General features: G+C 35.6%; 2 long non-coding RNA genes across 2 annotated transcripts; both read left to right on the top strand.

Annotated features, from left to right (window-relative positions):
- On the top strand, positions 4,169–6,168 carry LOC109948259. The gene is made up of 5 exons (XR_002270874.1): positions 4,169–4,340; positions 4,951–5,054; positions 5,211–5,375; positions 5,648–5,745; positions 5,827–6,168. It is a non-coding gene; the product is annotated as an uncharacterized LOC109948259 (long non-coding RNA).
- LOC109947864 lies at positions 8,736–10,118 on the top strand. The gene is made up of 3 exons (XR_002270638.1): positions 8,736–9,496; positions 9,679–9,794; positions 9,911–10,118. It is a non-coding gene; the product is annotated as an uncharacterized LOC109947864 (long non-coding RNA).

Below are 14,893 nucleotides of genomic sequence, written 5' to 3'. Positions count from 1 at the left end.
TTTAATTGTTGCTGGTTGAAAAATTCGAAGAGTTTGCCAGCCGTAGGTTTACTTTGCACGATCATACTCCAACACTTCTTCTACTGTATTTTTATCTTAGTTTTATGTTATAAATATTTTGATAACTATATATTAAAATTTTAATATATATTTGTAATTACTGTATCATATCCTAGTTTTTAGATATTTTTCGTATTGCCTTTCGTATGGTATCGCCGTATCTGTATCCGCTTCATAGGTGAGTTGAGATTAAAAGGAGTGTAGGATTGATTGAGATTATGAAAATAAATTTGTTTCAAGTATGATATTTCTCTATTGAATTATTATTATTTTATTATTTTATCATTTTTTGGGGTACAGATTTGTTTTAACTCTTGAACATGTTATTTGCATCCATCTTTGTACAAACCATAAATGAGATAACTCTCGGAAGCTAGGGTTATTGGTTCAAGACTTGGATTTGGGTTTGGAATACTAAAATAATTTTCTATCATTTTTAAATTGTTGAAACCATATTTTGAAACTACTAGCCAGAACTCTGTCCCTCTTCCTATTTTCACTGGAGAAAACTATGACTTCTAGAGTATTAAAATGGAGACCTATTTTATGTCTCAAGATTTATGGGACACAGTTGATAGTGGCTTCAATAATCCAGAAAATCCAACCGTGGAACAGTTGACGCAGCTAAAGAAGGATCAACAAAAGGATGCAAAGGCCTTATTTGTAGGTAAGATTCCAATTCTCACCATGTTCAATCAGAATACATAAGCTTTAGTGTACCATCTGAAGAGATATCCATATATCAGAGTTTTGTCGAATATATAATAAGAGATACCCGGAATACATGGTCATGGGTAATAACTCTGGAAAAATAAAAACTCTAAATGGGACAATAGATACTCGGGTAATGGCCTAGTAGTAATGGATAATGCTCTAAACTACTCTTGTTGATAACAAAAATTGGGGAAAAAACAATTATTAAATAAAAAATAAAATAAAAACACACACACACAGAGCATCTTTGTAAGGAGTATAGCCGGGCGGCTATACGTTTTATTTGAAAAAAAAGGGACACCCGCCTAGCAGGAATAAGGTACCCAAGCTAGTATAATAGCTCCACTGCACTAGATGGTTGGACCTGTTAAGGAACTGTGTTCAATTTTGTTATCATATCTGTTTAGTCTATTCTTGTGTATTCCTATTGCTTGTATGTCATGTATATACTTTAGGAATAGAGAGCACACGTTGCCTAGCTCATTTGTCTATCTGCTTATTCTGGGTAAAGAAAATTTAATTTTCCTTTTGGACTTTGTTCTTCTCCCCTGTTCAATCCAAATCTAGCGTTGTGGCACCTATAGTTATGGGAACTTTGATTTTGCAGGCCTCTTTAGCAATCACGGCCCCTTATACTTTGTTGGAACAAAGAAATTCTTTTCGAAGATGGGTCTGGCTTGCCACATTGCAAAAATTCACAGTGAGGTAATGAGTCATTACTCTGTGATCATTGCTGACTGAGTTTTGTGAAATTTGTCTTTCCTTTTCATATGTTTTCTTGGATGAAGGCATCTGTTGAGCACAATGCATGGAACCCAAGCAATACATTGAGGAGCTTTACTGGGGATTCGGTAAGCGTGTGATGCTACTGGGGCACAGCAAGGGCAGCGTTGATGCTGCAGCTGCATTGTCAATCTACTGGTGTGATTTGAAAGACAAAGTTGCTGGCTTAGCACTGGTACAGAGCCCCTATGGTGGCACTCCCTTGGCTTCTGATATTCTTCGCGAACGCCAAATTGTGGACGAAGAAACCCGCAGGATCATGGAACTTTTAATATGCAAGCTAATTAAGGTAATAGCACCAATGCCTGAGCTTGTTGAAAGTCCTTTGTGTATGTACTAAACAATGGAGAATTATTAAGTTGTGTTTGGAAACATCTCAATTCATATTTGCAGTGTAAGATGACATTCGGGCATTGGAGGATCTTAGTTATGAGAAGCGAAAGGAGTTCATCATGAAGCACAAGCTACCATATGAGCACCTGCATAGCCACCTGTAAAGAGTATACTATTTATTAAAAAAGAAGAATAAAAACCACTGTAAAGCCGGGCGGCTATACTCTTTTTATGTAAAAAATAATTCAGAGTATAGCCGAACGGCTGTACTATATAAATAGAATCGGCTATACTATATAAATAGAATCTTTCAAACATAGAGCCACGCGGATATGCTCCAAATAAAAGAACTTTTGAAACGTATAGCCGTGCGGCTATAACCATTGAATAGCCTAATCTGAATTTTTTTTTTTTTAATTACTTTGATTAGTAGTTATGTTTTAATTATTATTTACTTAGTGAATAATTAGTATTTAAATATTTAAATATATTTTATTTTTATTCAATAATATGTGAGTATTTTGTCTGTATTATTAAAAATTGTGTAACAAACAACTATATTAAACATGAAAAATACATACGTACGTGTATAATATGAGTATTAAATGTGAAAATGTTAAATTCTTTATACGGGTAATAACTCTAGAAAAGTAAAAACTCGAAAGAGGACAATAGAGACACGGGTAATGGCTTAATAGTAATGGATAATGCTCTAAACTACTCTTATCGATAAACAAAAATCAAGAAAAAAAAATTATAAAACAGAATTAAAAAAGATACCTCAGTAAAGCCGAACGGCTATACTGTTTTATATATAAAATAATTCGGAGTATAGCCGCCCGGCTATACTATTTATAAATAGAATTTTTCAAAAGTACAGCCGCACGGCTATAATGTGTAAATAGAATTTTTTTAAAAATAATAGCCGCCCCAATTATCTGAATTTCTCTTTTTCAATTACGTTAATTAGTAGTCCCAATGACTGCATCCCACACCTGCAGAATATTGAAAAATCATAACTGACACTGAACTTGAACCTGCACAATGATTTTAGAATTAGTTAAGTCATAGATCAAACCTTAATGACCCTATCCTCCCCACACGTGACAACACACATGAGCCTCGATCTGAAAACAAGAGGACAACCACAGCAATACTTAAGTCAATTTACCACCATAGGAGTATGTGTGCACAATGTGCTTAGAGTATGCTACACCTGCAGCAGAAACCTGATTGATTATAACCAGCTTAAGATTCATTTCCTATTTCTTGATAATACTCTCTTGTGATGAACTAGCAGGTGTCTACTTCACAATATGAGAATAAAATTAAACAGACACTAAACAAACAAGGACACCTATGCTTACATAAACGTGTCCCATCAGGGCTCGAACTATTCACTCTGCTAGCCCAGCCTGATTTATTCCTGCAAAACAGGTCCAAGTTAGCGCTTTTGCTTTGTGAGAAATCATAGGGTTCCCAAAGGAATGAGCAAAAATCATTACTAAATCACATACAATGTTCACACAAGTTATAGAATTTCTAAATACCTCCTATTATGCCACACAGTATCGTATTCTACAGAATCAACTAATCTACATGAATCAAGCAACAACTTGCAGAAGTAATAACCCCTAGCCAACATGAACAACAAAAGAATACTGTATTGTTTCATTCAACAACAAAGAATCATACGTCGTATTTGTTTCAAGAATCAAACTAAAACCCCAAAAGTGTGTACTTCGAAACCAGAATATAAGACAAACCCAAATCAGCAGGATGGAAGATCATCTCCGGCACAAGGAACGTTTCATTTGTCAAGTCAAACTCCTGCCCAAAAACAACAAACACCACTCAGAAGTAGAAAACAAACACAACCAGTTAATAGTCAACACTGAACAATGGCAGTCGTGTAAATTGAGCAACAACTAATAACCAAAGTGTACTTCCACTTTTATAGTGGTCATTTTAATAAGCCAACAAAAAAAACTAAAAAATAATAATAAGAGAATGAAACAGTCAGTAAGCCAGATGGCGTTGCAGAGTGAAGACAAAGTGATAGCAAAAACCAATGAACGTCAGCGAAAAAAAAAATATATATCGAATGCTTGGCCTGGAGGCGGTCTCTGAGCCTCCGTGACAGTAAAATTGATATTTTATTTAAGGAAAAATATTTTAATCAATAATTGGATGAGACTGAAGAGTGATGAAACGCTCTTCCTTCTTTGAACAGACTTTCAAGGGAACCAAACCCAACTTGGAAAGCCGTGTTCTTTACTTCCCAAAAACAAAGAAAAGCCATGTTCTTTGCAAAAGGTTTCTTATTTCCTTTTTTGGGTCAGACTCATACATACTGTTCTTTGCAAAAAGCTTGAACTGCTCAGTTTTCGATTTTTCTATTTGGCTTCAAAGGAAATTCAGCCTCAAGTTTTGTACTTTCCAGTGCTCAGGTCAGTCGTGATCTTTCATTTCTCGGGAACCAAACAAGAATAGCATTTCTTGTTGCTAATGCCTCCAAAATGTTAGTGTTACTCAGTCACTCTGGTAAGGCTTTGATTCATGAACTAGACTAGAATGCCTGCCAATGTAACTGAAATTGCTAGGCGGGTAGGCGGCACTAGGCGGCGCTAGGCGGCTCTGGTGCCAGGGTGGGTCTGGTTCTTTTCTTTTGTTCTTTAAGCCTAGCGAATTGTCAAACGTATGCACTGCTGGGCGGGTCTAGGCAGCACTGGGGGGCGGGTCGGGTTCTTTTCTTTTTTTCTTTTGAAGGGTAATACCGTTCTGTGCTATTAGCTTCCTGCAATATCAATCTTTGAAGACTTGAGTATGCTTTAAAAAACTGGGGTCAGGCAATTAATCTAGTTTTCATGAGAAAACATCATGAGCCCATCTAAGTGAACTGAATGATTAATTGTAATATTTAATCTTTTTTACCTCCTTCCCTTTCTAATTACGAGTGTTTATCAGAAGTATGACTTACTGTAACTGTTTTGCATTTCTCAAATCTCAATCTAGTCACCTTCATTGTTAGATTGGTGATGTTGCTTCATCTTGATGTAGGTTGACACTACCATTACACGGTTTACAATTTGCTTGGAAATTGGCAATTCTTGCTGGAGAAGTTCTGTCATGTACGTTAGATGTGCTCGTCTTCGAATTTGTAGGTAAAAGAAGTATATTTCAATTATGCAAACTGATGGACTCGTATTCCATAGAGTCTATGAATAGTTTCTTTTAGTTTTAGTTCGGATTGGATTCTGTTTTACTCAATGCAAATAATTCATTGCTTTTAATTACAACTCATTGTTTCATTCTTTTAGGTTCTCATGGTTGAGCTTCATTTTTGCATTTGTCAGCCTGGCATCTCGAGTACAGAAAACACTGCAAGGTTCATCTGACGATATTGGATGGTTGCCGCGCGCTCTTGGCATGCCTGGTGTGGAGGATGGTACAGCAAGATTCTTGGAATTGCTTGCAGGAATAAGGTACGAAGCTAATATAATAGCTCCACTGCACTAGATGGTTGGACCTGTTCAATAACTGTGTTCAATTTTGTTATCATATCTGTTTAATCTATTCTGGTATATTCCTGGTGCTTGTATGTCATGCTATATACTTCAGGAATGGGGAGCAGTGTGTATCTGCTTATTCCGGATAAAGAAAATTTATTTTTCTCTTTTGGACTTTGTTCTTCTCCCCTGTTCAATCGACATTTAGTGTTGTGGCACCTATAGTTATGGGAACTTTGATTTTACAGGCCTCTATGGCAATCACGGCATCGTATACTTCGTTGGAACAAAGAAATTCTTTTCGAAGATGGATCTAGCTCGTCATATTGCAAACATTCAGAGTGAGGTAATGAGTCATTACTCTGTGATCATTGCTGTGAGTTTTGTGAAATTTGTCTTCCCTTTTCATATGTTTTCTTTTATGAAGGCATCTGTTGAGCACAATGCATGGGAACTCAAGCAATACATTGAGGAGTTTTACTGGGAATCCGGTAAGCGTGTGATGCTGCTGGGCAAAGCAAGGAAGGTGAGAAGCCTGTATTCCAACGAAGTATAATGCCGACAAAGCTTATGCATGATACATTCATGGCTTTTTTCTTTCCTTCTTTATTTTAGCTCGCGCATCTTGTTCCATTACACATAGATTGAGTTAGGGGCAAAATCTTTATGAAATACTGTTACCTAACAATCACGTTTATTCCACAATACCAAATATCCTTTTCTCATGAAACTAAAATGTACATAAATGTTGGATGAAAAACCGTATCATTTCTAGTTCCCAACTAACCGTATCATTTCTAGTTCCCAACTATCTGTTTAAATTCGTTCTCCCAACATAAATGTTATACTGCATTTGTCTCATGAGAATGCAATGCATTTTCATAACACCCAATGCTACTTCACCTTTTACATTCTATAAAAAATTTGTATTGTACATAAACATGAAAATATTGGAGGAAACTAAAACATCATTCCTCATAATGTGGATGACTATATATGTAAATCAATGAAAATTAATTTTCCTTTTGGAATAAAAAATATTTAGTTTTTCAGTCAAAAAACAAACAATAGTAATATTGTAAGCCTTGTATTGGAGGATTTTCTAATTTCGATTGTTTGGAATCCTATGAAAAAAGGATTCAGTACTGTGCCATAAAGGTATCACTTCGTGTTTGAGGGCAACATGCTCAATGAGGACTAGTAATTTTTCTCGTAGAAGAAGAATAACGAAAACTAAAAGAACCTAAATGTTGTGAGATGATTAAATGGTCAGTAAATACTGTGGAGAGAGAAAGAAATGTGTTACAATTTCCATTTTAAAATCTTTGTATTTCATTGAACAATAATGATAATTTTTTTTGTATTTTTTGTTGAGAATTATCTGAGTAATGGAAACTAACCCACTTTTGTTCCAGTTGATTATAACTTTCAAAAAGAACAAATTTCTTAAAATTTTAATACATAAGAAAATCTATTGCATGTGAATGAAACATTGGCTTAAGTTTGTGTCTACATTAACTTAAGGAGAAAAGATATTGATGCAAAAAGCAGATTTCATATTAACACCTGAGATTAACTAAAGAGTAGAGAAAATAAATGAGTAATCATGTTTGTCAACAACTTCAGAAGAAAAAAGGGATAAAACAGTCTAGACACGAACCAACCAAAGCAACAAAAATCTTTTGCTGAATTCCTCATTGTCTGATCTCGACCTTTTTCCCGATGGTGCTGCGTTGTCTTCAAAACTTATAACTACAGTTCCATCACTTCTCCAATTATCCTAAATGAGGGGAAATTGCCTCACCTTCAAATGCTACTATAACGAATTTTACTGGGTTAATTCGAGTATTCTAAAACTATAAATACCTAAATCTGCAGCTTCCCCTCAATAAATAAATAAATCATGGTGAGACCAAGAGAAGGGATCACACACAAGAGATACACTCAAGATCCTCATTTCATTGGGAGTCATGCACATGGAAATGTCACCCTTGGGGTTGATCTGAACGCTGCTCCAGAAGTGGTGCTTGGCCCAGCACCATTCTCAATCGGAGGGGAAGTGCCCCATCTTCCTTCTGATTCTAATGGCTTAAGTACATGCACTCCACCATCTGTAAGTCCTTATGCAAACTGATTGCGTTCAGATGGATGTGCCGCAACAACGAGAGGATACACCTTTAAGCTGTTAAGCGTATAGCCGTCCGGCTATACTATATATTTTTTAAATTAAATAATAATTTAAAAAAACACGCATAAATCCGAGCGGCTATACTATTTAGACAAAAATATATACCCGAGTATAGCGGCGCAGCTATACTATTTATAAATAAATAAAGGGACCCGCCTAGCGCCTAGTTGTCCACGTGTGAGAACACATAGCCGTGCGGCTATATGAAATTTTTTTTTGTAATAAAAAAATACCCTATTATAGTCGTCTGGCTATATTATTTTGAACCGGGTATAGCCGCTTTGCTATACTATTTATAGGAAAAAAATGGGACCCGCCTAGCAGGTGTCCACGTGTCAAAACATGTATAGCCAGACAGCTATACTATTATTATTAATTTTTTTTTAAAACAATTACCATAGTAAGGCCGAGCAGCTATACGATTTTCTAATAACTAAAAAAATACTCGAGTACTGCCGCGCGGCTATACTATTTTGAAAAATACGCGCGAGTATAGCCGACCGGCTATACCTTCCTGAAACATATGTTCCTTCTGCGAGAAATCCTCTTAGAGATCTTGGAGGCAAACCCCCTTCTGAGAGGCAGATTCTTGCCTTTTATGTTGGAAATGTGCATGGCTATTTACGTCCAATTATTCTAGAGCACTGGAAGGACAAAGACCCTGATATGAAGATCTTTGGTGCAATGCCTCCTGGTGGTGCAATCAAAAAATGAACTACATCCAGCATATGAAGCGAAGCAAATATTGTATCTGCCCCAAGGGTTACGAGGTCAACAGCCCACAGGTGGCTATACTCTTTATAAAAGAAAAAGAAAAAAGGATCCGCCTAGCGTTGAGAACGTGTTTTGAGAAAATAGTACAGCCGCGCGGCTATACGCTAGAAATAGAATTTTTTTTAACAGTATAGCTGCTCGGTTGTACCCTATAAATAAAATGTTTCCACAGTATCGCCAGGCGACTATACTCCATAAATAGAATTTTCCAACAGTATATAGATTTTTTTTTAAGTATAACCGTCCGGCGATACTCTGGGAATAGAATTGTTCAAAAGTATAGCCGTGCGGCCATAATTTGTGAAAAGAATTTTTCAAAGTTATAGCCGCTCGGATATACCCATTGAACATCATAATCTGAATTTCTCTTTTTTAATAACTTTAATTTGTAGTCCCAGATTAAAAGAATCTCCTACGACATCGAGCAGATCCAAGCTCTTCGTACTCAGCCTTGGCGACACACATTGATCATCATCTTCCTGCTCTGTCCCAATCCCAAGCAAATTGGCATCCACAGCTTCATCTATCATTGAATCTGGTAATAGTGAGTTTGCAATCCATTGCTTAGAATTCATTTCCCCAACAAACATCTCATGTGTTGGCTTCCTTCTTGGGAATGTTTCCATCACTACAATTCCAAAACTGTACACATCCCCTCTTGTTGAAACCATTCCTTCCAATCCATATTCTGTATTACAAAAAATCGGCCTAGGCGGGTCAAGGCGGCGCTAGGCGGGTCTGGGCTGCCCTAGGCGGGTCTAGGCGGGTCTGAGTGCCAGGGTGGGTCTGGTTCTTTAGGGTTTAGGGTCTGGGTGGTTCTGGTTCTTTTCTTTTGTTCTTTAAGTCTACTGCCTAGCGATTTTTCAAACTTATGCATTGCAGGGCGGGTCGGGTTCTTTTCTTTTTTTCTTTTAGCCTATTGCCTAGCGATTTTTCAAACTTCATCTCTCTGTGCATCTATCTTTGCTAATTGTTCGCACAAGTCGTGATTGGGATACTGTTGGTTACACAGCAGGCTTTGACACTATTGGAGACCAGTGGCAGACAGACAGTAACACACTAGCTCCTTGATCGACATTAAAATTGTAGTTACATATTTCAAACTCCATTAGTAATCTGTCACATTTTTTTCCAGGTATGTGTGCCATTTTCTTCTTTGAAGCCGATATCTCAACCAAGAACTGTATCAGATGCACCACCTTTTGACCCCAGCAATATTGTGTCATTGCAGGCACATTTCTACAGCCATTTTATTTTAGTCTATTCTTTCACTTCATTTTCTTCTATGTTTATTGGTGGGATTCAAAATTATGGCAGCTCATGTTTAGCAAGTTTGAATTTGATGGGAAACTGAATCCTACTTTTGTGGAAGGGGCATTTAAGCTCCCATTATCAAGCATACGAGCATATCTAAAAAAGCCTATTACTCCCAGGTTTCACATTCTTTTCATTTTGTTGGATTATCTTCTTATGACTAAAAATAATTGATCTGCTAGGTGCACTTTCTGTTTAAGTCTTTAAAGAATCTCTTTGCTTGTGTTCCGTGTAGGTTCGTACACTTAGGTTCTGCAGGAGCTACCCGACCTGACAGGCCTGGACTTGATCTAAGTAAACAACCTCCTGCTGTTCGCTTAAACAAGGAATTGGATTTTATACTGACATTCAAGTTGAAGGTTTCATACTAATTCAGTGGAACCTGTTGGTATTTTTATATATAATCAGTGTATCAAAATACCACTTCTTAGCTCTTTTCTCTCTCTCTCTCTCTCTCTCTCTCTCTCTCTCTACATTGCGGGTGTATATACTCGTAGCAGATGAAAAACAGAGGCTTCAACAGGAACATACATAAGCGACCAAGATTTTAAAGTTCTGTATGACAAATCTACATGGCTTAAAAAATTTCACCTGAGATGATAGGTTCTCACTTTCAAAAGCCAAGACTGTGGCTACTCCACTTATCACCAATTAGAAATTAAGAAAGGAAGATGGATCAAGTAAACCAGAAGAATCAGTTTACAAAAGTATCATTGGGAGCTTACTATACTTGACAACAAGAAGACCCGACATCATGTGCACAACAAGCTTACTATCAAGATTTATGCAAAATCGAAGCCAGATAGACTATGGAGCAGCAAAGAGAATATTAAGATACTTGCAAGGCACAATTGACTATGGCATACAGTATAAGCCCACTACAGATCCAAGACTATTTGGCTACACAACAGTGATTGGCCTGGATCAGTGGATGACATGAAAAGCACATAAGGCTATGCATTTACAATTAGGTCTGGTATATTTTCATGGTCATCAAGAGAATAAGATACCGTGGCACAATCATCAGCAAAAGTCGAGTACGTAGCAGCAGCAAGTATAGCATGCCAAGCTATATGGCTCAGAATAATATTTGAAGATATGGGAGAGTGCCAAACAAAAGCTACTGAAATACTTTGCGACAACAAGTCTGCTATAGCAATGGCGAAGAATCCAGTGTTCCACAGCAGGACAAAGCATATCGCCATCAAGCATCACTTCAGCAAAGAAAGAAGTTGAGCTCAAGTACTGCAAGACAAAGGAGCAAATCGCAGACATGTTGACTAAGGCACTTCCAAGACCAAAATTCGAACTGCTACGAAACATACTCGGAATAACACAAATGTGCATTAAGGAGGAGTGTTAAATATTAATGCACACTTGTGTGATAAAACTAGAAAATTCTAAAATAATTGAGAGAATTACTAAGTAAAAGTTGGTTGACTCTTACTAGAACCATCTTAATAATTATCTATTGTTATTGTAACTAGAGAATTCTAGAATTATAGGACTAACTTGTGGCTAAAAATGACTTTAGATAAGTCGGTTACTGTGCAACCGACTTGTCCAAGCAAAATTGCCGACTTAGCATCTGTATAAATATGCCTACAGCCAACTCAAGTAATTAAGCTGAAAACTACAGCTGTCCTATATCCAAAGCCTTGCACCTTTCCTCTACTTCATTCAAATAGAACTACTTGGTTACTCTTTCAAGAGTTTTCCATTCCAAGTTAAGCTATTGTCCTAAACACTAAACCAACCATTTCCTAAACCTCTTCTCCCATAATCTAACATGTTTATATACTGTAAATGATTAGATCATAGAATGTGCACGGGTGAGAAATGCATACACGCCATTAGCTTTGGCACGTTTATGAGAAAACGTGGTCCAGATTAAAATAGTTGTGTTCGTGCTTTTGGGGTTCCTATGCTGAAGCTAAATTTTGCAATGAATACAACACACAACTTATATCGACACACACACAAAAAAAAAAAATTACATCTGGCATGGTTGGCCTATCTGCAGCATGGTCTTGTCTTGTAAACAGAGAAGCCCAGTGTGCACACATCTCATCACTTCTGATGAGGAATATGAATCAGCCAATACTTCATCAACCAAGTCATATCCCCTGCCTTCATTCCACGAGTACCATGCCTGACAAAATTTCGCGTATGTTGGCTAGACTTGTTAGACTCTGCTGTACTTAGCTTGTAGGATTTAGACTGTGAACTTATATAAGCTAGGACACCTAGATGTTTTTCAAAGTAATAGAAGCTGGTATTGTTCCTGCCGCTAATAATCGCCAATATCAAGACCCCGAAGCTATAGACATCCGATTTTTCAGAAAATATCCCTCCTGTGGCATACTCTGGAGACATATAGCCAATGCAAAGGCAATTCATTGGTACTTAACTGACAATATTTATTCTTTATTTGTTTCTGGTCTTCAGAAAAGTGCCACAAAATTTATATCTTAATGGCATGCAACAAATGTTTCAGTTAAGATTGCAGGGTTCTAAATAAAATGAATGGTACAGCTAGATTTCCTACATGTTATCTCTGCTTCCATATAAATTCACTAATACACTGATATGAATGACAATATGCTGAACATTGAAATCTGAGTTGTGATGCTCTTCCAAGAATAGGAAAAGGAATGATGCTTACAGTGTTCCCACAATCTTCTGAGTATTTGTTAGATGCTGTGTCCCTTGAACGATAAGTGCCAATAAAAAATCTGAAATTTTGGGGTTCACGTTCTCATCCGAGAGAATGTTACTGACCTTCAAATACGAATCATGGTGGAGATAAAGAAGCCCTCTAGCAACACACTGAATAATATTGAAGCGTCTGCCCCAATCAAGCTCAGGTCTCCTCGCTGGATCTTGTAAATGCAAACATTCGAAATATAACCAATAGTTTCATTCATATATCCCATGCATTGTACAATGAAAACGTTGCTATGGAAGATATTGAAACATTTGTATGAACAATAGTGAAACAGGGGTATAATCAGATTCAAAATTGATTTCAGGTCTAGTTCAACATTGTCTCTTCTACTTTATAGAGAACTGAAATGTACTCATGTATTATACAGTTCAGTTTACAGTTCTGAGCATTAAATCTGCAGGATGTCTTGCTTGACTGTTTGTGTATTGAAAATAATTCAGTGATTCTGTGTATCAATCGACTTGAACTCAATTGTGGCTTTAAGTAAAGTAGGCAAATTACAAAGATAAAGTCCAGTGAAACTAACCAAATCGATGAGTGTCCAAGCTTCTGTTTGGCATGAACTCATAAATCAGTAACTTCTCATCTTCTTTGACGCAGCAGCCCAAGATCCTAGCAAGATTTTTATGTTGGATCTTGATTTGAGGTGCCTTTTCTCAACATCCCACATCGAAAACCCACAACCCTATAAAGGTCTTTATAAACAAAGCACTATGATAAAACAGTAAGTGTGGTTCACCTTGGTGGAGTGGGCTATTGGGCTATTCTAAAGGATAGTCTTTGAATTTGGCACCAATGAATAATAATAACATTAATCAAAGACTTGGGCCTTGGGCCTTGGGGCACTTGGGCACTGAAGATTAAAAAATAAGTATAAACTTAGGATGTTTAGGTTAATTAATTTTCAAAAATTTTGCGGCGATTAGGCGCCACGTGTCCCAAAAAAGTATAGCCGCCCGGCTATACTATGTAAATATAGTATTTAATAAATAAATAAATAAAAGAAAGAAGGACCCTCCAAGTTGCATTAGCTTGGTACTTTATAGATATTAATTTGCTAGTTTAAACATATCCAAAGTAGATATTAATAGGCCACTATACAATATTTTAGTATAATTTTATATTTTTAAAATTTATACTTTTCAAAAAAAAAAACACATGAACACTTGTCCCGACGAAATTTCGTCGGGAGAGGTCTAATTTTTAAAAAATAAGTATAAACTTAGGATGTTTAGGTTAATAAATTTTCAAAAATTTTATTTTTAGTAACTACATAATATATTTGGAGATTTAATTAGCTGAATTAGCAATTATATTTTAATTATTATTTATTTAATGACTGATTATGATTAAATATTTTAATTAACTTCATGAATTATATTACTTAACGAATAGTAATTTAATTTTTTTTAAATTTTTTTTTTTTTTTTTTTTTTTTTTTAAATAAATTTTAATGAAAAGGTAGGGTACACCCTTTAAGTAGCATGGCATGTATTTCACTTTTTTAATTACTTTGATTAGTAATAAAGGAGAAGAAGACAAATTGAATTACTATTCATTAAGTAATATAATTCATGAAGTTAATTAAAAAAGTGAAATACATGCCATGCTACTTAAAAGGTGTACCCTGCCTTTTCATTAAAATTTATATTTAAAAAAAAAATTAAAATTAAAATTAAAAAAAAAAATGTAAAAACTGAGTATAGCCGTGCGGCTATACTATTTGTAAAATAAAAAGACGCCACGTGTCGACGTTTTAAAAAAACACAGAGTATAGCCGTGCGGCTGTACTGTTTTTGGGTTTAAAAAAAAAGGAGCCTCCAGCGATTAGGCGCCACGTGTCCCAAAAAAGTATAGCCGCCCGGCTATACTATGTAAATATAGTATTTAATAAATAAATAAATAAAAGAAAGAAGGACCCTCCAAGTTGCATTAGCTTGGTACTTTATAGATATTAATTTGCTAGTTTAAACATATCCAAAGTAGATATTAATAGGCCACTATACAATATTTTAGTATAATTTTATATTTTTAAAATTTATACTTTTCAAAAAAAAAAACACATGAACACTTGTCCCGACGAAATTTCGTCGGCAAAGATCTATGCCGACAAAATTTGCCGGATTAGGTTTGCCCCGACGAAAATATCTTTGCCGACGAAATTTCGTCGGGAGAGGTCTAATTTTTAAAAAATAAGTATAAACTTAGGATGTTTAGGTTAATAAATTTTCAAAAATTTTATTTTTAGTAACTACATAATATATTTGGAGATTTAATTAGCTGAATTAGCAATTATATTTTAATTATTATTTATTTAATGACTGATTATGATTAAATATTTTAATTAACTTCATGAATTATATTACTTAATGAATAGTAATTTAATTTTTTTTAAATTTTTTTTTTTTTTTTTTTTTAATTTTTAAATAAATTTTAATGAAAAGGTAGGGTACACCCTTTAAGTAGCATGGCATGTATTTCACTTTTTTA

This window comes from Prunus persica, chromosome G3, assembly GCF_000346465.2.
Source record: "Prunus persica cultivar Lovell chromosome G3, Prunus_persica_NCBIv2, whole genome shotgun sequence".
In the NCBI taxonomy this organism is placed as follows: domain Eukaryota; kingdom Viridiplantae; phylum Streptophyta; class Magnoliopsida; order Rosales; family Rosaceae; genus Prunus; species Prunus persica.
Note: the sequence above shows the minus strand (reverse complement) of the source record. Positions and strands in the feature narration are given on the sequence as shown.